We start from the raw sequence: 21883 nt of genomic DNA, 5'->3' as shown, positions 1-21883 counted from the left end.
ATGCAGTGCGTCTAGACCCGCCAGGCGTAAAATGCTAGTAAGTGACCTTGACGTGGCTTCTTTTGTGTGGAAAGAAGTCAGTTTTACTTCTATGTGCACGTGCCTCGGTTACCGGCTAAACACATCGGACTTTTACTGAAGAGGCAGTACTGCGGCCTCATAGAAAGCTATAAAACCGTCCTGCGGAAGCGGTTGGAGTGATAAACTTAGAGCGGCCCCTCCTCCGCTTGTCCAGAGGTGAGTGGGGGAGGGCACTCACGGCCCGGCCAGCGCTACACGGGACCCCTCTCTGTTGACACAGCAGCGCGGCGTCTGGCACCAGGCAGGAACGGGAAGAGGTCGGCCTGCAGCGTGGAACCCATCAGCGCTCAATCAGCCAGATGGACCGCGCACGCCGCGGACGTTTACTTTGCCTTAATAGCGCCAGCCGCTCGCGGGAGGGTATATAGGCCGCTGTGTGCGCCAGATGCCGCGTAGTCTGCCCGCAGCCATGGCACCCTCGACTGCAGCACTGGCCGTGGTCGCGCTCCTAGCTCTCTCCGTCTCTGCGAGCGACGCTCACCCGTCCCACAGGTATACTCTAATTACAGCGCAAGGCTTGAAACTGTAAGACCAGCTTAGCGAAAGGTGGTGGACATCTAAACTTCTACTAAACTCCTCCCGAACGGGCCGCGAAGGCCGAAAGGCACCGACCGACCACCGTGTCATCCTCAGACCACATATGATGCGGGTTGGAGGGGCATGTGGTGAGCGCACCGCTCTCCCGGAGCCGCCACTTCTCGATCAAGTAGCTCCTCAGTTTGCCTCACAAGGGCTGAGTGCACTCGACTTGCCAACAGCGCTCGGCAGACCGGACGGTCACCCACCCAACTGATAACCTAGCCCAACAGCGCTTAACTTGGGTGAGGACATAGAAGCATTTCACAGGCGGGCTGCTAGATTTGTTACTGGTAGGTTTGATCATCACGCGAGTGTTACGGAAATGCTTCAGGAACTCGGGTGGGAGTCTCTGGAGGAAAGGAGGCGTTCTTTTCGTGAATCGCTACTGAGGAAATTTAGAGAACCAGCGTTTGAGGCTGACTGCAGTACAATTTTACTGCCGCCAACTTATATTTCGCGGAAAGACCACAAAGATAAGATAAGAGAGATTAGGGCTCGTACAGAGGCATGTAGGCAGTCATTTTTCCCTCGTTCTGTTTGAGAGTGGAACAGGGAGAGAAGATGCTAGTTGTTGAATGACGTACCCTCCGCCACGCACCGTATGGTGGATTGCGGAGTATGTTTGTGGACGTAGATGTAGATCTGACTAGAATAGGTGTTACAACTGCGGCAAGGTCGTTGACATCTAAACTTCTACTTATTTTTAATATTCTTTATGTCTGTCAATTAGAAGACCTGTTCCCTATGTATGTATGTGTGACTTACACTTGCACCTGCTGCGGTGACACTGTCTATTTCTTTATTCTGATCTATTTTGGAGTCAGAAAATGACTGGCTGAAGTTGACGAAATATGATTTTAACTGAAGAAATGCACTGAGATGACAAAAGCCATTAGATACCTCCTAATAAGGTGTCCGGGCTCCTCTTGCACGACGTAGTGCAGCAACTCAGCGTGGCAGCGACTCCCCTGCAGAAGTATTGAACCAAGTTGCCACTACAGACGTCCATCATTACGAAAGTGCAGCTGGTGCAGGATTTTGTGCACAAACTGAACTCTCGATTATGTCTCATAAATGTTTCATTGGATTCATGTCGGACGATCAGGGTGGCCACATCACTCGCTCGAATTTTCCAAAATGTTCTTCAAACCAATCGTAACCAATTGTTACCTGGTGACATGGCGCATTGTCAGCCATAAAAAATCCATCGTTCTTTGCAAACATGAAGTCCCTGAAAGGCTGCAAGAGGCCTCCAATTAGCCGAACATAACCATTTCCGGTCAATGATCGGAACAGCTTGCACAGTGCCTTGTTGACAACCTGTGTGTATGGCTTCGTCGGATCTGCGCTACACTCGAACTTTACCATCAGCTCCTGCCAACTGAAATCGGCACTCATCTCACCAAGTCTCGATGTTCCAGTAGTCTACGGTCCAACCGATGTGGTCGCGGGCCCAAGAATGGGGCTGCAGGCGATGTTAGCAAAGGAATTCGCGCCATAAGCCAATAACACCAAATTTCACCATACCTTTCATATTGATTTGTGCGGTTATTTCACGCAGTGTTGCTTGTCTGTTAGCACTGACAAGTCTACGCAAATGCCTCGTTTAGTAAAGGCCAACGGCCTCTGCGTCGTGAGACCTAATGCCTGAAATTTGGTTTTCTCGGCACATTCTTCGACACTGTGCATCTCGGAATATTGACTTCCCTAACGATATCTGAAATGGAATGCCCCATGCATCTAGCTCCAACTACCATTTAGCGCACATTGTCTGTTCATTCCTCTCATGCGGACACGACCACATGAGTACAAATGGCAGGTCTGCCAATAGACAGCCGTTTTTACCTTGTGTGTGCGATACTATTGCCTTCTTTTTTGTGACGGCTCCATAACCCAGGGTCCTCGGCGGTACTTTTGGGGCAGCCACCACAAATTGTATAAAGCGTGGGTAGTGACCAGGACGTAGCTATGTCTGCTGGCCGAAAAATAATTAACGACAAGAATTGCGCCAGCTAGAATGAAGAGATAACTTATCTTTATTTCCGACGAAAAGTGCACCAGCAATACAAGTAATTTCCGAGAGTAATCCGTGTAATGAGCCTAGTCGAATAGAATAGCAAATATCACACTGCAATGGCTCCGCTATAAACTCCACGAAAGGCTAGCAATAGACAATCGTCAATACACTGTCCGTCTCGGGGCCAGCGCTCCTCCTTACATGCAAAAGGCAGAGGGCGCAGTGGACCCGAGCCCAGCCATGGCGCGACCTCTTCCGTCGGCGGTAACGCCCTGAGACGCCGACGGCCGCGACAGGAACTGTGGCCAGCGATGTCACGGTCTGGGTGCGCGTGCGCGAGTTGGTTGGTTGGTTGGGTCCGTGGATACAGGTCCTTTGTATGTACATATCGCTATTTCATGACTTTTGTCATCTCAGTGAAGAATGCAACAAGCATTATGAAACAAAACTCAAATTTCTTCCAAATAGGCCTTGACGACCCAACGCTATTGACAGATCGCCGGTTTATCCACTGGATGCGCATATGGAGGAGCATGTGGTCAGTGCCTCTCTCTCCCGGAGCCGTTGTCAGCTTCTGTGACGTCGCTATTTCTCAATCAAGCAGCTGCTCAACTGGCCTCACAAGGACTGAGTACACCCTACTTGCGAACAGCACTCGGCGGACCCAGCCAGATGCTAGCAAAGCCCGACAGCGCTTAACCTTAATGGGAATCATTGGGACCACTGCGGCAAGGCCGTGGTCTACTTTCCACTGTCATATGTATAAAAATACATCCAGACTATTGCTGCGAGCTGCTACTACGAAATTATCACAGCAGAGAGAAGCTACATTTATCTCCTGACAGGGGTGTCGCTCACCGAGAAGTGACGTGTTTTTCCTCTTTATCTGCTGTGCTTCCTGACAGGCATTGTTGGCGTCAGGGATAAACTTTGTATTGTAGGGTATAATGCATACTGTAAGAGACAGCAAAGGACCTGGAAGAGCAGCTGAACGGAATGGACAGTGTCTTGAACGGGGGATAGAAGATAGACACCAACAAAAGCAAAACAAGGATAATGGAACGTAGTCGAATTAAAATGGGTGATGCTACGGGAATTAGTTTAGGAAATGAGACGCTTAAAGTAGCAAATGAGTTTTGCTATTTGGGGAGCAAAATAACTGATGATGGTCGAAGTAGGGAGGATATAAAATGTAGACTGGCAATGGCAAGGAAAGCGTTTCTGAAGAAGAGAAATTTGTTAACATCGAGTATAGATTTAAGTGTCAGGAAGTCGTTTCTGAAAGTATTTGTATGGAGTGTAGCCATGTATGGAAGTGAAACATGGACGATAAATAGTTTAGACAAGAAGAGAATGGAAGCTTTCGAAATGTGGTGCTACAGAAGAATGCTCAAGATTAGATGGGTAGATCACATAACTAATGAGGAGGTCTTGAATAGAATTGGGGAGAAGAGGAGTTTGTGGCACAACTTGACTAGAAGAAGGGATCGGTTGGTAGGACATGTTCTGAGGCATCAAGGGATCACCAATTTAGCATTGGAGGGCAGCGTGGAGGGTACAAATCGTGGAGGGAGACCAAGAGATGAATACACTAAGCAGATTCAGAAGGATGTAGGTTGCAGTAAGTACTGGGAGATGAAGCAGCTTGCACAGGATAGAGTAGCATGGAGAGCTGCATCAAACCAGTCTCTGGACTGCACAACAACTACTATGCACTCGCATCCTGTACAATCATAATGTGTAAGGGTACTGTACCCTTACGCCTAGCTGCCAACAGGTCATACCCCAACACTCTTTAAAGATTCCTGCCTGGATCAATAAAAAATAGAGAAAAAGTTAAAATGGTGGTTTTTGAGTACAGTGCAAGGAACGTTCGTATAAACATATGAACAGTCAGGTTCCACATGTTGTTCAACTTACGCATGAAAATAGACCTTGGTTCCGTCCTGGCGAGCCACCAGAGGCGTCTTCTGCAGTTTCTCGTTTCGTGGTAGATTCGTAGTTACATCATCAAGTCCTGCCATCGGTGATGATTTTTTCCGGGAAAGAATTTCCGCATCTTTCATTTCAGGCGTCCACGTCTCGTCGTTTCTGTTGAGGAATCACCGTGTGCGGGACGCACTTGGCACAAACACGAATTTTTCTCTTCTTCAAAATGTTCTTGGCAATATCTTGAACGGATAATTTATAAACGTTCAGATCGTTGCTCCACTGCGGTTTGTGACACAACAACGTTAACATACTTCGGCCGCCCGTTCACTACTGAACGCTGCCTGATAATATAATGGGTATCCGTTGTTTGCTGTTGTTAGTTCAAACTGCCATCGTTGTTACTGCGCTGGCTGCACTTATGTCTCTGCACAGCGCGACCCTCGCGTGTTTCGCTTTGCGGGTCGCGTGAGGTTGGGAGGACGTTCAAATCTCGCCTGCTCGTGTTCCGTGGACCCGCAGTAGTAGGTTGGAGATAGTAGTGTTACGCGGTCACTGCTGCTGTTAGTCGTGTTATCGTCTAGTTCTTGTAAGACCTGAGTCTAGTGCGAATGCTTTCTGTTACAGAGAGAGCGGTTTTAATGGAAGAGGTTTTCCGTACAGGAGGTAACTTTGCGGTGTATGTCAGGCGGCAATTTAGATTGCGTTTTCCTGCTTCGAGATGTTCACATCGTGACACGATATGCGATTTAATTTGCAAATTGCAGACAAAAGGTTCAGTTCTTGAATCACCACGAACTGGTATTCTCACAAGTTCAACAGAACGGAAGTTTCACGATATTTCGGACGTAACGTTGCAGAGTCCATCAAAATTAGTGAGAAGGTTATCGCAAAATCCTAAAGGCTGCCGTACGGCAGCACAGAATGATGTAACCAAAGAGCTAGGTATGTGTCCGTATAAAATTACTGCTGTGCAAAAGTCACGCTGTATGGACCATGCGAAGCGAATAGCGTGTCGTGAATCGTTTCAGGGGTTTATAAACCGACGTGGTGTTTTAGATCGAACTTTTTCACTTATGAGGCTTGGTTTCACCTATCTGGATACATTCCCAAAATCCACAAACATTGTCATCAGAAAATCCACATGCCTTGAGATAAAACGCCCTTGCACGGGATGTCGCAGAGAAATGTAGCCGCGTCGGCATGGCGGCAACCTGCCGGGCAGTGCTGCGTGGCGTGTTGCTGGGTCATCAGGCGCTCACCATACACTGTGTACGCAGGGCGGTCGGGAACTATCTAATAAGCTGAGTGCTGAGTAATAATAAGAAAAAATTCGATAAGTTACGCCGTTACCTAGTTATTTAGCATCGAAGTCAGCGAATCAGGTCGCCGTACGTGCAAGTTGCTGCAGCCTGCCGGAAACAGTGTCATCAGACATGCTCTTCGTTCGCTTTCCTCAAATCGAACAAACGTATCTTTCGCTTAACTAGCTTAAATTTATCATTTTCAAAAAAAAGGTATATTTTAGCTGGTAATGAGCATTGTGGTAACTCACAGACCATTAGATGTGTTACGCGCACGTGCGAGTGTATGAATTTGTGCACGCAACGACCTTATTGCCTAATTGCAATGCTAAATAAGTCTGGAAACGTCGCATAAAAGAAACCTGTTTGCACGACATCACAGGTCTTGCAACGCCTTCAATTTTGCATTTACTGGAGGTAGGGAATCAGTCTGCGACATGTCGATTAGACCAGAGTCTTCTACAACGGAGACCAGAGCTTTCAATGTGAATAACTACACACAGCATAATAGCAGACGCAGAAACGTATCTAGCAAAGCGTATCTGAAAAAGTACGAGTACACTTCGAAGCAGACGGTTACACATCGAAGTGGTGTTATAGCCTTTCACGCCTTTTACAACTCAATAAATCACTGAAAGACAAGAGATGAAAGTAAAAACATCTGGCAATGCCATACGTGGATACGTCTTAACTTACTTGAGAGTGCACAGCCAACAAAAAGTGATCACGATATCGGCACAGAAAAGAAGTATCTACATCTACATCTACATTTATACTCCGCAAGCCACCCAACGGTGTGTGGCGGAGGGCACTTTACGTGCCACTGTCATTACCTCCCTTTTCTGTTCCAGTCGCGTATGGTTCGCGGGAAGAACGACTGTCTGAAAGCCTCCGTGCGCACTCGAATCTCTCTAATTTTACATTCGTGATCTCCTCGGGAGGTATAAGTAGGGGGAAGCAATATATTCGATACCTCAGCCAGAAAAGCATCCTCTCGAAACCGGGACAGCAAGCTACACCGCGATGCAGAGCGCCTCTCTTGCAGAGTCTGTCACTTGAGTTTGCTAAACATCTCCGTAACGCTATCACGGTTACCAAGTAACCCTGTGACGAAACGCGCCGCTCTTCTTTGGATCTTCTCTATCTCCTCCGTCAACCCGATGTGGTACGGATCCCACACTGATGAGCAATACTCAAGTATAGGTCGAACGAATGTTTTGTAAGCCACCTCCTTTGTTGATGGACTACATTTTCTAAGGACTCTCCCAATGAACCTCAACCTGGTACCCGCCTTACCAACAATTAATTGTATATGATCGTTCCACTTCAAATCGTTCCGCATGCATACTCCCAGATATTTTACAGAAGTAACTGCTACCAGTGCTTTTTCCGCTATCATATAATCATACAATAAAGGATCCTTCTTTCTATGTATTAGCAATGCATTACATTTGCAGCTAACTTTAAAAGATTAATACAGGGTGTTCACTTTAATTGAAGACACAGAAATATCTCAAAAGCCACACAGCGGATTAAAAGAAGTTATAATTCCAATATGTTTAAACTCGGAGGCGGACAGCCAATGATACCACTCTCGAGCCCCGCCGACGTCATCCCATCCCGTGTATCCGAGGCTCGTGGAAACTTTGAAATATACAATGGGACCCTCGTTTTTTATTGCAGATTACGATTCTACTGCAGAATCTACATAATTTTTGTCTCAAGCATTTTCTTCGTTTCGTCACAGATGGCACTGTAATCGGAGGAACAGAAACGGGCACTCAATCGTAATTTAAAATATGCTACTCAATGGCCCTTGAATATCCAATGGGACGTGAGACTTTATCTCCACCCTACGAAGGTAGAACAGGCTATTATTTCTTAACCGGAAATCCCATTCGCAACGCTGTATTCCTCAGACATATCGAACAGGGGACTACTCGACGTAGCACTGTGGTCGTGGCTCGAGGCGAAAGCTACTCTGCTTTTCCAACTACAGTAATTGTTCAAAAATAGCGCCGCCAACTTCAGTATACTTAGTGATCCGCTTTTCAAATGACCATCACAGGAGAGAAGCATATTTACGGAAATGTCAGCACACGTGTTTCTGATGTACTGCAGTGGTACCGGTGGTTCCTGTTCCAAAAACAGTCGATATCTGCGTCTATTCAACGTGCGGTCTATAAAAGACGGACCATTAAGTTTGTTTCGCATGATGACATACCATACATTAACCCACCAAAGACATAGATGGTCAACTTGTCGTAATCAGTGGGGATTGTCTACACTCCAGTAATGCACCTTATGCTGGTTAACGCTACCATGGTTTGTGAATGTAGACTCACTGGAAAATAGTACCTCAGCAAAGAAAGTGGGGCTCGTTTGCACTTTTAGACGTGCTCATTCACAAAACACTACCCAGTTATGGAAATCGGCGTCATGTATTTCTTTATGCAGTAACACGTGGGTTGGATGATACTTATGACGAAGCAGTATTGTGACAACACTACCTACGAACACACCGGAATCACGGTGGGTTCTGCTACACTGCCGCTAGTACAGCTATTTCATTAGCTTCTCCTGTAGACCGTTTGCTTCGTTTCCTTTTGCAGGTGTGTACGCTGCCATCAGTCATAAAGGCGTTCACTTGAAAAAACCAACGAGACAGAGCTTTCTCTGGAAAGCACTCGGCATACGAGGCAACAACAGTCTCAACATTTCTCCTACATCCTCCATAAATCAGCATTATTTCAATTTTTTCTTCTGTGATTGTAACATTTATCATCCACTTGCACGTCTGTTCTCAAAATGATAAGTAGGTGTGGAGGCAATAAAAACTGGGCAAGTACTGTAATGTTTAGGGTCGCTACGTCTGCAGGATACGTGAGCTCCGGTCGCAGTGTACTGCCTGTTATGATAGTCGTAGTTGTCTAAACGGCCACCGTGGCGTGGCGAGTGGTCCCCTGTTCGATATATTGGAGTATTACAGAATTGCGAATGGGGTTTGCAGTTAGAAGATATGAAAAACTGGTCTGTCCTACCCTCGCAGCATAGAGGTGGTGTCCCACGTGCCACTGGATATTCGGTGGTCATTGAGTTGCATGTCGTAAATTACGATTGTGTACCCATTTCTACTCCTCCGATTACAGCGCCAACTGCGGCGAAACGAAGGAAATGCTTCAGACAAAACGGATGCAAATTTTCATGTAGAATCGTAATAATAAACGGGGTTTCCAGTGAAGATTTCAAAGTTGGGCCCCATCACCCACGCATAGGTCGAGTGTGGTATCGTTGCGTATCGCATCCGAGACAAACAAATTGGAATTATTACTTTTTTTAATCCCAAGTGTAGTTTCGATATATTTCAAAGTATTCAGTTAAAATGAACATCCTGTATGTCATAAGAAATATCAGTTTGTTTGGTATGTTCGCCAACGTAAGCGTCTTTGCACACCCGAACACATGAGTTCTAACATTCTGCGTGGTGCCTGTTCTAAGTCGTGTCTCCCTACCACTTTCGCGCAACGACGCTCTGAGCATGTTTTTTTTTTTTTAGGGAATTGACTAGTTTGAACCTGGGGCCTGTTGCTGGTAAGGAGACACCAGACCACACATGACATGCAGAGTTCAGAAGAGCTCAGTGAGACTAGCGATGATATAATCAAATACTTAAAGATTTCAGTGTCAGCTCCACTGCACTCCCTGTAAAAGAATCTTAATACTAACTAAATTTAGTGGAAGGGGTTCAAGGCTTTCCTATTTTTAGTTAGCTGGTAAAATAACGTCGAAAAAGCAGTTAAGTTTCCCATTGGAATTTTTATTCTAGCCACAAAACATTGTTTATAAATTGTGCTATTGATAAAAGGAAATATTTTAATACGGGATGATAAAAACCAACTGCGTTCAACAAAAATGTGAACGAATATTCCCTGAATGGGTTTCCAAGGTCTATAATGGATCGAAGGATGACCTATGCCATATCACATCTATAAAGAGAAAACTATCAAAAATGGTCTACAGTGACCCTCAATTGTCTTTAATTACTTATTTAACTTTTCGCAAATTATAGTGGATGATGTGGCTTCTCAATAATTATATAACAGAAAAATCATCACCTTTCAGATTTTAACTTCAAGTAACAAATGTGAATACCACGAAGTTTAATTGACGATCGACACTATTATTACGTAAAAAGGGGATGTAACAGATGAGACTTCTGCGGTTCTGAGTGAAGCCTTATGCACTCTTGTGCGGCATCGCGTGCATTCATTACCTTGTTGGTGGTTAGGCAGCGTCAGGGGCGACTGGTGGCGCAACTCCACACACCTCGCTGTCTCGGTAGAAACTCTCTCGAACTTATCCTTACTACTGTTTACCGAAGTTGGTTTAACAAAAAAGTGTCTGGCTGTGTTTTCAACCGACCAATCATCATCTCAATGTTAACCTTAAGCTCTGCATACAAAAATTCTGTCTATCCAATGAGAAACGTTAATACGACTGCAACGGGCACGTGACAATCGGCACTATAATTTGGCACAGCGGCAGACCGTTGGATGGTCTGATGAATCTCGATACCTACTTCATCGTGCCGACGGGAGACCACGATACACTCATCTTCCAGGGGAACAGCTCCTTAATACCTGTACAACTGGACAAGCTGGCGGCGACTCCATTATGATCTGCGAAAAATTCATGTGGGCATCCATGGCTCCAGCGGAGCTCATTCAAGACACCATGACGGCCAAGGAGTATCGTACACTGGTTGAAGAGTGTAATGGCATGGCTCGAGAAACACAGTGTCGAGTCGCCCCTCAGAGCGTTTTTAAGGGGACCAAAAATGTCGTAATCACAGGCAGAGAGGTCCGGACTGAACGGAGGGTGCCCGACAACATCCCTTTGGAATTTCTGCAGGGGTGCCTCGACTGTGTTGGCCGTATCAGGCTTTGCACTGTCGTGGAGCAGAATGACCCCACGGCTGACACTGCCAGGTCGTTTTGATTTAATCGCTTGGCGAAGAGTGGTCAAGGATTGCGAGTGACGCTGGACGTTCACTGTTGTCCCGTGCTGCAGGAAGTGAATGAGAAGGGGGCCATTTTAGGTCCCCTTAAAAAGTCTCTGAGGGGCAAACGATTCACCTCAGACGACGACGTCCACCTGTACGTGCGGAACTGGTTAACATCACAGCCCCGGAAATTTTATGAGACAGCCGTTCACCACCTTGTGACAAATTGGGACAAGTGTCTCAACAGCCAGGGTCAATACAGGTAGTGATTTCTGTAATTACACCTCCGGCTCGTTTCTTTTTGAACGCCCCTTATGGCTCTCAGTTTGCTTCACAGGGGCTGAGTGGATCCCGCTTGCCAACTGCGCTCGGCAGACCGAATGGTCACCCAACCAAGTGATAGCCCAGCCCGACAGCGCTTAAATTCGGTGATGTGACGGGAACCGGTGTTACCACTACGGCAAGGCCGTGTTATTCAGAAATTAGTCCCAAAAATGTGTATTACAGTAAAAGATGTTTATATTAACGATTCTACTGTAAAACAATTAACTCAGTCTTAAAATTAATTTGAATACCCAGTGTACTGCAGAAAGGGAACATGTCCAATCAACAGATTCATCTCTCTCATTCCCCTTATGCCATACTTGACATTTACATGTACACTACTGGCCATTAAAATTGCTACACCACGAAGATGACGTGCTGCAGACGCGAATTTAACCGACAGGAAGAAGATGCTGTGATATGCAGATGATTAGCTTTTCAGAGCAATCACACAAGGTTGGCACCAGTGGCGTCACCTACAACGTGCTGACATGAGGAAAGTTTCCAACCGATTACTCATACACAAACAGCAGTTGACCGGCGTTGTCTGGTGAAACGTTGTTGTGATGCCTCGTGTAAGGAGGAGAAATGCGTACCATCACGTTTCCGACTTTGATAAAGGTCCGATTGTAGCCTATCGCGATTGCGGTTTATCGCATCTCGACATTGCTGCTCACGTTGGTCGAGATGCAATGACTGTTAGCAGAATACAGAATCGGTGGGTTCAGGAGGGTAATGCGGAACGCCGTCCTGGATCTCAACGGGCTCATATCACTGGCAGTCGAGATGACAGGCATCTTACCCGTATGGCTGTAACGGATCGTGCAGCCACGTCTAGATCACTGAGTCAATAGAAGGAGACGTTTGCAGGAAACCAACCATCTGTACGAAGTTCGACGACGTTTGCAGCAGCATGGACTATCAGCTCGTAGACCATGGCTGCGGTTACTCTTGACGCTGCATCACAGACAGGAACGCCTGTGATGGTGTACACAACTACGAACCAGGATGCACGAATGGCAAAACGTCATTTTTTCAGATGAATCCAGGTCCTGTTTACATCATCATGATGGTCGCATCCGTGTTTGGCGACGTGGCGGTGAATGCACATTGGAAGCATGTATTCGTTATCGACGCACTGGCGTATCACCCGGCGTGATGGTATGGGATGCCATTGGTTACACGTCTCGGTCACCTCTTGTTCGCATTGACGGCACTCTGAACAGTGGACGTTACATTTCAGATGTGTTACGACCCGTGGCTCTACCCTTCATTCGAATCCCTGCGAAACGCTACATTGCGGCGAGATAATGCACGACCGCATGTTGCAGGTCCTGTACGGGTCTTTCTGCATACAGAAAATGTTCGACTGATCTCTGACCAATTGAAAACGTCTGGTCAATGGTGGCCGAACAACTGGCTCGTCACAATACACCAGTCACTACTCTTGATGAACTGTGGTATCGTGTTGAAGCTGCATGGGCAGCTGTATCTGTACACGCCATCCCAGCTCTGTTTGACTCAATGCCTAAACGTATCAAGGCCGTTATTGCGGCCCGAGGTGGTTGTTCTGGGTACTAATTTCTCAGGATCTATGCACCCAAATTGCGTGAATTGTAATCACATGTCAGTTCTAGTATAATATATTTGTCCAATGAATACCCGTTTATCATCTGCATTTCTTCTTGGTGTAGCAATTTTCCTGGTCATTAGTGTGTATATTAAGGAAAATTACCTACATGAAGAAACCAGAAATGCATGTCAGGATATAAATTACATTAAATTGGTTTTATTTAGTTTTTTTGTCTGTAATTGATGGTAGGATATGTGGACACGTTGCCCTTCTGCAGTAAGCGGTCGCTACAGGCGGGCAGCTAGCTATGTAAATCTGGCGTCTGTTTGTGTGCTCAGGTGGAAGCGGCTGTCGGACCAGCGGCTGGCGGAGCTGCAGACTCTGGTGGCGCTGCAGGCGATGGGCCACACCGTGCCCGTGGGCGCCGGCGTCGTGGACCCCAGGGCAGTGTGAGTGCCGCGCCGATATTTTCAACGTTGCACGAGGAATAGTAAGCATCTTAGGAGGTTGTAGTGCAGACTAATAAAAGAAAACGTTCCATATAACATGTGTTCCACTGTTACTGGTTACAGAGGTACAGCCGTCACAATATAACCTAAAGGAATACTCACAGTCCAGAATGAGATTTTCACTCTGCAGCGGGGTGTGCGCTGATATGAAACTTCCTGGCAGATTACAACTGTGGGCCGGACTGGGACTCGAACTCGGGACCTTTGCTTTTCGCGGGCAAGTGCTCTACCAACTGAGCTACCCGAGCACGACTCACGCCCCCTCCTCACACCTTTACTTCTACCAGTACCTCGTCTCCTACTTTCCAAACTTCACAGAAGCTTTCCTGTGAACCTTGCAGAACTAGCACTCCTGTGAAGTTTGGAGGACGGGGCGTGAGTCGTGCTTGGGTAGCTCAGATGGTAGAGCACTTGCCCGCGAAAGGCAAAGGTTCCAAGTTCGAATCTCGGTCCGGCCCACAGTTTTGATCTGCCAGGAACTTTCGAATACTCATAGTGTCGTAGAGTTGTGTACGACTTCCTACACAACGGTAAGCATTGGTGGCCTACAAAGTTGTGTGGCAACCGTCGTAGTACAAAAGCTGGACAGGAGCAGAATAAATGTAACTCACCACACATTGGTTGTCCGACTTTTACGTGTGTTCGCCCCTGACAAACAACTTACAGAGAAATTGGGAGTGGAACTATACGCAAAAATGGATATAGCTGGATTTAAATGTGGCCCTGTCACCCCTAATTAGTCTGCGGTGGTAGTGTCGACGATAAATCACACCTATTTTTACTTCCGAACATCAACGATGACGAACACTTAGGGTGTTCAATGACATCAAACACATACACAAAATAAAATAAAGCAAAAGGGTGAATTCAGGATCAACTACTGAAAGTAAAGGCTCTACTGAATTTATTATAACCTTAAGATCAATGCTGAATAAAACATAATGAACAATTTACAAATTATCCTCCTAACTGGCATTGGCAGTAACTGTATTAAAATCGGTCCAAAACGCGATCTCTTATAAAACTCCAAAGTACTGTGAAACCTCTGTGGAAACAGCAATTGCAATTGATCCCACTATTTAACGTTACTCCTAACACAGGCTGAAGCGGGAGCGATCTCACCGTAACATTCCTGTTGTAGCGCCGGTCTCCGACGGCGCCGGTGCAACCGTGCGATCGGCGTCTTTCGTCTCGGAAAGTACAATCCTACCCTATTCGAACACCAGACTGCTGTCCGTAAACTTCTCTAATTGCGACAATGTTTCCGTCAGCAATGAGTTGGCGCGGCTAACGTCCTTTCAGAACGAAAGACCAAGAGGGGAGACGACTTGGCTAACGTCCTTTCAGTAGGAGAGCCCAGAACGGAAGACCTCTACCGAGAGTCCAGCAAGATACCTCTTTACCTTTATTTTCTCACCTCAACTCTTACTGAGCGAATCACATGAGTAGAAGCTCTCGAAATACACAGTTTGCCAGAGCTGACCAATGTACGGTCTGGGAATATAACTCTTTTCCACAATTCTTTTATTTCTACAAAATTTCACAAGTAAACTCCGCCCTCGTCGGCTGGGAAGAACCAAAGCTGTGGGTAATAACACGTTTACTGGAAGTTTCCTCCCAAGAGACCACTCGAGATTCCCCATCGTAGCGAACACAGATTCTTGCATTGAAAGTTTGTTATTCGCAACTCCTGGCCTGCTCCACTTGAGTTACTCGAAGGTGTAAAATTAGTGGGACATAGCGAGAGCACGCACAGGAAAGTCCGTCCAGCTATCCACTGCTCTGTTTTGGTAAACACTTGAACACCTGCCGCCGCGCGTCCCTCAGAGGTTGGTGGCCGCTGTGGCGCGTCTAAACGGATTACAGAAATCCCCCAGTTCACCATTCATACCGTCAGGCTGTGGACTTCGGCGGTTAGGCGGGGATGTAGCCGAGCTCTGTCTCGCGTACTGCCTTTCCGCAAAATCTTATAATTACAAAATCGCGGAATTCTCACGTGCCGATGCCTTTCCACATAGATTTCCTACACCGTAATTTAAAGTATTACTCCAACAAAACCTATAGTGTCACGTTAAATGGACTCATGTATGGTGCAAGGCCGTTGCCATCTTACATAATCATTAAACGAGCTAACACAGTAAATATGAGATTTACTTAACTTGTCTATCTCCGAGTGTGCAAAGACTCAATACAAATAATGCAGCACAAAATAGAGTCCAGCTCTCAATGTCAACAAGTAAGAGGTACTACCAACCAAAGCACAAAAGGTAGGGCCGGCCGGGGTGGCCGAGCGGTTCTAGGCGCTATTGTCTGGAACCGCGCGACCGCTACGGTCGCAGGTTCGAATCCTAACTCGGACATGGATGTGTGTGATGTCCTTAGGTTAGTTAGGTTTAAGTGGTTCTAAGTTCTAGGGGACTGATGACCTCAGCAGTTAAGTCCCAAAGTGCTCAGAGACATTTTTGAACAAAAGGTGGTGTCGGAGTCGCGACTAGGCCGCGTCTGTCTAGCGTCAAGTAGCAAAGTGGCTCCGAGTGTGAGTGGGCTGCGTGGCTGCTGCTGGCCATTGTATATTGGGGGGCGCTTATCGTACGGAGCCATTGGAGGAGTGGCTCAGTGGGCATGCACCATTGGGTCCACCAGTTACTGCATGATCCCTAGCGGCATCTGACGTAAACTTGCGTTGCACTTGCCAACTTTGAGACTCCAGTAGGATGGTATCAACACGTGATATCGTACACAGAACGTGTTATGCAAATGATTAAGCTGCAAGTTGACTTTTGTAAATTCACTTTTACAACTTCAATGAACTACTGCATTCTCTTGGCAATGTGTAGCTCTTCTGGTGTCGCCTGACGTCTTTTATCAAGGAGCAGTATTCATAATCCGAATCATAAATTCGTTTGTCGCATTTAAATTCTCTTCGCAAACTTCGCCTTTCAATCATCCTAACATGCATTGATATAAAAGGGTAAGGTCCGAGGACCTTTGCAGTCGAGAAACGTTACCATTTCTTCCAAATACATCTTATGAGGAATGTTGAAGTTAGACGATTCGTTAACTGACAACCAAAACGCTGGAAGAACATACCGATTCTTGTAGCCAGAAGCGCCTTCCCCGATAAACATGAGAACTCGTTTTTGAGGACTTCCAGACTACGGCGCCCTGTGAGACGACACGATAACACAACAGGCCGAATTAACCGATTGCCTGTCATATCACACAACAAACTTAAAGCAAAGTGCTCTTGATAGTACACTGGTGTCCACAAGTAAAGTAAGAAACCGAAATTTTGCTAGGTTGCCACAAACAGTAAATCAGGTGAAAGTAAAGCAGAAACAATATTAAAAAATGCATAACGGAGGACAAAAATGTTCTTCGTTTTAATCCAACCCAGCGGATTTACACACACATTCCGACAACTGGTTAATGCGCTCAGTATGGTGTGGGACCGCTTCTGGCAGCAGTGCAGACAGGGCATTCTGTGACTGATGTGATCAGTCTCTTGTTGAGACAATAATTCAGCTTCTTTTTGTGTAGCTGCTCGCAAGTCTTGGAGAGTGGTTGGTAGATGCTGACGTGATGCAACCCGTGCTCTATGGGATTCAAATCAGGGGAGCGTGCAGGCTAAGCCTCGTGTGCAATATCTTCCGTTTTCAAGAAAACATCGATCACCCGTGCTCTATGAGGTTCAACATTATCCTTGATCAATACGAAGTCTGGGTCTACATCACCCCACAACAACAGTACATGAGGTCCCAAATCTCGTCACGATATCTGACAGCAGTTAAACCTTGTCGATTTAAACATAGAGTTTCATGAAGAGGAGGTTAAGTGGTCAACATAATCCCTGCCCACACAATTAAGGATCATCCTCGATATCGGTCTCTTTCCATAATGATTGGTTCCAAAAATCCTGCTCCACGTTCCCTCCATCGTCGAGAGTCACTGTCCGGACCAAATTGGGATTCACTTGTGAGAAAAACGTTGGCCCCTGTCCGACAGTCCATGTGGCGTAGTGACGGCTCCACTGTAGACGTTCCCTTCTGTGAAGACGCGTCAGAGGTACACATACAGCAGGTCTCTGAGAATAACGGCCACTGCCGAAGCTTTCTGTACACCGTTTGCTTCACTTCAACACGTCCAGTGGATGCTGTGAGCTCAAATGCCTGTTGCCGTACAGTACTAAGGGAGTACCGACGTGCTTTTACAACCAAATAACGGTTCTTTCTCTTTGATGTTACTCGTGGTCGGCCCCGCTCGGTCTTCGGGATACTGTTTCGATCTCTAAAAACTGTCGCCACATCCGAAAAACAACTGAACAATTAACATTAAGCCATCGGACTACATCATTTTGCTACTGTCCTGCTTCCATTCTTCCCATGGCCCTCCACCGTAGATAACCTCGTAAGCGTCTTCTCTGTGGCTTACTGCGCTGACTGCGACTGTGTACGCTGTGGTTGTGGATGTGGGCGTACACGGCAGACATAGGTGTCCTGACATCATTGTTGGCGTAGTTGTCCATTGACCAGAATCCCATCATCCGTGCAGGACACGATCTTACGGACTCCTGTTGGCAGTTTGTATGATTATATGGTGAGCTAGACACCACACTGGGAAATAGCGGTTTGTTGCTTTAATTTTGGAACCCAGTGAATATGTCGACAAAGCCTCGTGGGTTTACGTCAGACTATAGATGTGCGTTACGAATGCGTTACGTGCGTTACGAGTGCGTTACGAGTCATGGGATACCGCCAGACATCGGTCGGATGTCCTTTTCCTCGCGTAGTGCAGTAACTCGACGAGGGATGGATCAACAGTTGTTGGAAGTAACCTGCAGAAGTACTGAGCCGTGCTGCGTCTGTAGTCGTCCATAACTACCCAAGTGTGCACCAACTGACATCTCGATTATGCCACATAAATTGGATTTATGTCCGACGATCTGGGTGGCCAAATCATTCGCTCGAGATGGCCAGAACGTTCTTCAAACAAATCGCGAACAGTTGTGACCTGGTGATATGGAAGATAGTCATCCATAAAAATCCCATCGTTGTGTCCGCAGCTCGTGGTCTTGTGGTAGCGTTCTCGCTTCCCGCGCACGGGGTCCCGGGTTCGATTCCTGGCGGGGTCAGGGATTTTCTCTGCCTCGTGATTACTGGGTGTTGTTTGTTCTTCATCATCATTTCACCATCATAGACTCGCAAGTCGCCGAAGTGGCGTCAAGTAAAAAGGAGTTGCAATACGGAGGCCGAACCTCCCCACATGGGGCCTCCTGGCCAACAATGCTATACGATAGTTTCATTTCCATCGTTGTTTGGGAAACTGAGGCCCATGAATGTTTTTTGTTTTTTACAATTTGTGTGTGAAATCTTATGGGACTTAAGTGCTAAGGTCATCAGTCCCTAAGATTACACACTACTTAACCTAAATTATCCTAAGGACAAACACACACACCCATACCCGAAGGAGGACTAGAACCTCTGCCGGGACCAGCCGCACAGTCCACGACTGCAGCGCCCTAGACCGTTCGGCTAATCCCGCGTGGCGCCCATGAATGACTGCAGATGGTTTAGAAGTAGCCAAACATAACCATTTACAATGAATTATCTGTTCAGCAGGTCCAGAGCACCCAGTCCATTCCATGTAAACACAGCCCACAGTATTATGGATCTATCACCAGCTCGCACAGTGTCTTGTTGACAACTTGGGTCCATGGCTTCGCGGGGTCTTCGTCACACTTGAACCCAGCCGTCATCTCTCACCAGCTGAGATTGGGACTCAATAGACCAGACCACGATCTTCCAGTCGTCTCGGGTCCAACTGTGTAGTCACCAGCCCAGGAGAGGCGCTGCAGGCGATGTCGTTCTGTTAGCATAGGCACCCCCAACGCACACGTACGTCGTACGTCGCACACTGATTTCAGCGGTTGCCTCAGGCCGTGTTGCTCGTCTGTTAGCACTGGCAACTCTACGCAAACGCCGCCGCTCTGGATCGTTAAGTGAAGGCCGTCGGCCATTGTGCTGGGAGTGGTGTGGGACAATCCTTGAAATTTGGTATTCTCGGTATACACTTGACGCTGTGGATCTCGGAATATTGACTTCCTAACGATTTCCGAAATGAAATGTCCCACGCGTCTAGCTGCAACTACCACTCAGTGTTCAAAGTCTATTAATACCCATCGTGCTGCCATAATCGCCCCGGAAACCTTTCCACGTGAATCACCTGAGTACAAATGACAGCTCCGCCAATGTACTGCCCTTTCGTACCTTGTGTACGCTGTACTACCAACTTCTATAAATGAGTATATCCCTATCCCGTGACTTTTTCCATCTCAGTGTATGTCAAACTATCTAATTGAGTTACGGGTGTTATTGATAGCGTCAGGAGGGGAACTAGCTGTTGTGTACATAGTTCCGCGTAGTCAGCGCGTACATAACTTCCCACTAGAGAGCGCCCTGCTAAGCACAACAGCACAGGCGCAGCGCTCGTCCATCTCCACACTACGAGATGGCGCTGCCATAGAGTCGGACCAAATGCTGCTTCCGCCGATCCGCCTATTAATATGTAACGCAGCCCATGAGATTGCTGCTAACGTAGAACCTTTTGTCCTCGCGGATCACACTCGCACAGTGATACATGAACGTGCGAGGTGTTTAAACGAGTGTACAGACCTCCGATTAGTCAGTCTGCATTTGTCTGCAACAGTCTGTACGAGTTCTACATTCATCTGTACCAGTCTATAGTCAAGTTTCAGTCCGTCCCTAATAAAATTACCATATTCCTGTACATAGCCATGAAGATAAATGTATAGACACTTTTGTCAAGTATCAGAGATATATGTGAGAATAAGATTAACATACCAATACCAAAGGAATTTCAGATTGTCAATTGTAAATAGCATCCAGAACCAAGTTAAGTAATTTTTATGTTTGTTATTTTTTAATAAATGTGTATGAAAATTAAGCAAGTTCTCTTTAAAGTTGGTCACCGTCAATCTGCTAATCTAAGCGTGCAAGTGGCATTTCTATCGTCTGACCTAACGGCAGAAGATAAACACGCCACGATAAGACCACGAGATATATTGCTGACACTCGTCTACTTCGTTAGAGCGACAAGTCAAATAATCCGATGGTGAGTGTACTGAAGGTCTTACAGTACACACACCACAGTTCCTCTCTAAAGTTGTATGTGGAACACTGGTATGTCTAGCAGTTCTGTGTGTGCTTGTTGACGGACCTCGAGTACGTTCACCCAGTTGAATAACGTCGTCTACTTCACGCACACCACATTCAGGAGAGGTATGACTGTAGGGCAGTGCACGAACCTCACTCTAATTAACTAACTACGAGAAATATGGTAGTCTGTCGTAAGGAAATCATCTTTTGTATTCTCTAAAAGCAGCGTTTTCACTGGAAAACTCGCGCACGTGTGACAGGTCTTGTGTTACATCAGCTAACAAGTAATTCTAAAGACGCGTGATATGCTTAAATCATACAGCAGAAGTGGCCAACAGGTCACAGTCACAGATGAAAAATCCTCTACTTGAAACTTCAAAACAAAATCGGCATTCCATAAATAAACCTATAACAATAAACTTTAGTGTGTAACCAGCAGTATCTCTGTAACCAATAAAAAATGCATCACATGTTACATGTAATCTTTCATTTGAATTAGTCTATAGTACCATTTCCTAAAATATTTACTTGTCCTCGTGAAACGGTCTTTATAGGCATCATTGTTCTAAGAGCTAAGGGACATTAAAAGAAATCATTCTTCCACCTTGTTTGATACTGTCCTGAATCTTTTCTTTATCTTTTGCTAAGATTTTAGTCCGTATTTAACTACTACTCTCAATATCTTCTAACAGTAATATGTTTTTAACGTTTTACTCTCCACTCTACTTTTCTTATCTTGTGCTAAGCTTTCCTCTCTACTTTTCTACTACATGTCCCTGAAGCAGGGACTCATGAAACCATTACCCAGGAAGAAATCTGCCAAACAACTTCCCGACTCCAGACCGATTTTCATTCTACCTGCATTATGCAAGGTTTTAGAATATACAGTCTACCGACAGGTTTAACATCAAATAACCTTGTAAACGTATACCAGTCGAGTTTCCCGAAAAATCGCAACATGACGACCACTGAAAGAATTTTTGAACGACCAACAGCTGGAATTATGCACTTTTTTGGATTTCAGCGGTGCTTTCACCACTGTCCATTTTGACGTTCTAATTGCTAAACTCACAAGTCAATATATTTATTCTAGTGCTGTGCAATGGTCCCACTCACACCTTACACGTATATAGTATATAATGATTGGAATTATAAGGTCGCAATATAGTGATGTCATATCAGAGGTTCCACAAGGATCAGTATTGGGACCATAACTTTTCTCATCATACGTTAATGATGTGTCAACCATTCTCTCCTATTGCAGAATCACCTATACACTCACGACTCCAGTTATATCTAAATGAGTGCAACAAGTTCAATACAGCCATCCATCATGTGAATGCTGATTTACTTGCCTTATCTACGTGATTGCAGAGAAAGCAAACTTAGT

The 21883-nt window shown here is 46.1% G+C and overlaps 1 long non-coding RNA gene across 1 annotated transcript in view; it reads left to right on the top strand.

The window, feature by feature from the left end:
• The first annotated feature begins 492 nt into the window (after positions 1-492).
• LOC124711643 overlaps positions 493-21883 on the top strand; it is a 44086-nt gene continuing 22695 nt past the window's right edge. The window contains exons 1-2 of the long non-coding RNA XR_007005493.1: positions 493-573; positions 13148-13258. This is a non-coding gene — a long non-coding RNA (uncharacterized LOC124711643). The remainder of the gene's footprint in view (positions 574-13147; positions 13259-21883) is intronic.

The sequence above is a fragment of the Schistocerca piceifrons genome, chromosome 8 (assembly GCF_021461385.2).
Source record: "Schistocerca piceifrons isolate TAMUIC-IGC-003096 chromosome 8, iqSchPice1.1, whole genome shotgun sequence".
Taxonomy (NCBI): domain Eukaryota; kingdom Metazoa; phylum Arthropoda; class Insecta; order Orthoptera; family Acrididae; genus Schistocerca; species Schistocerca piceifrons.
This window is presented reverse-complemented; position numbering and strand designations above follow the sequence as displayed.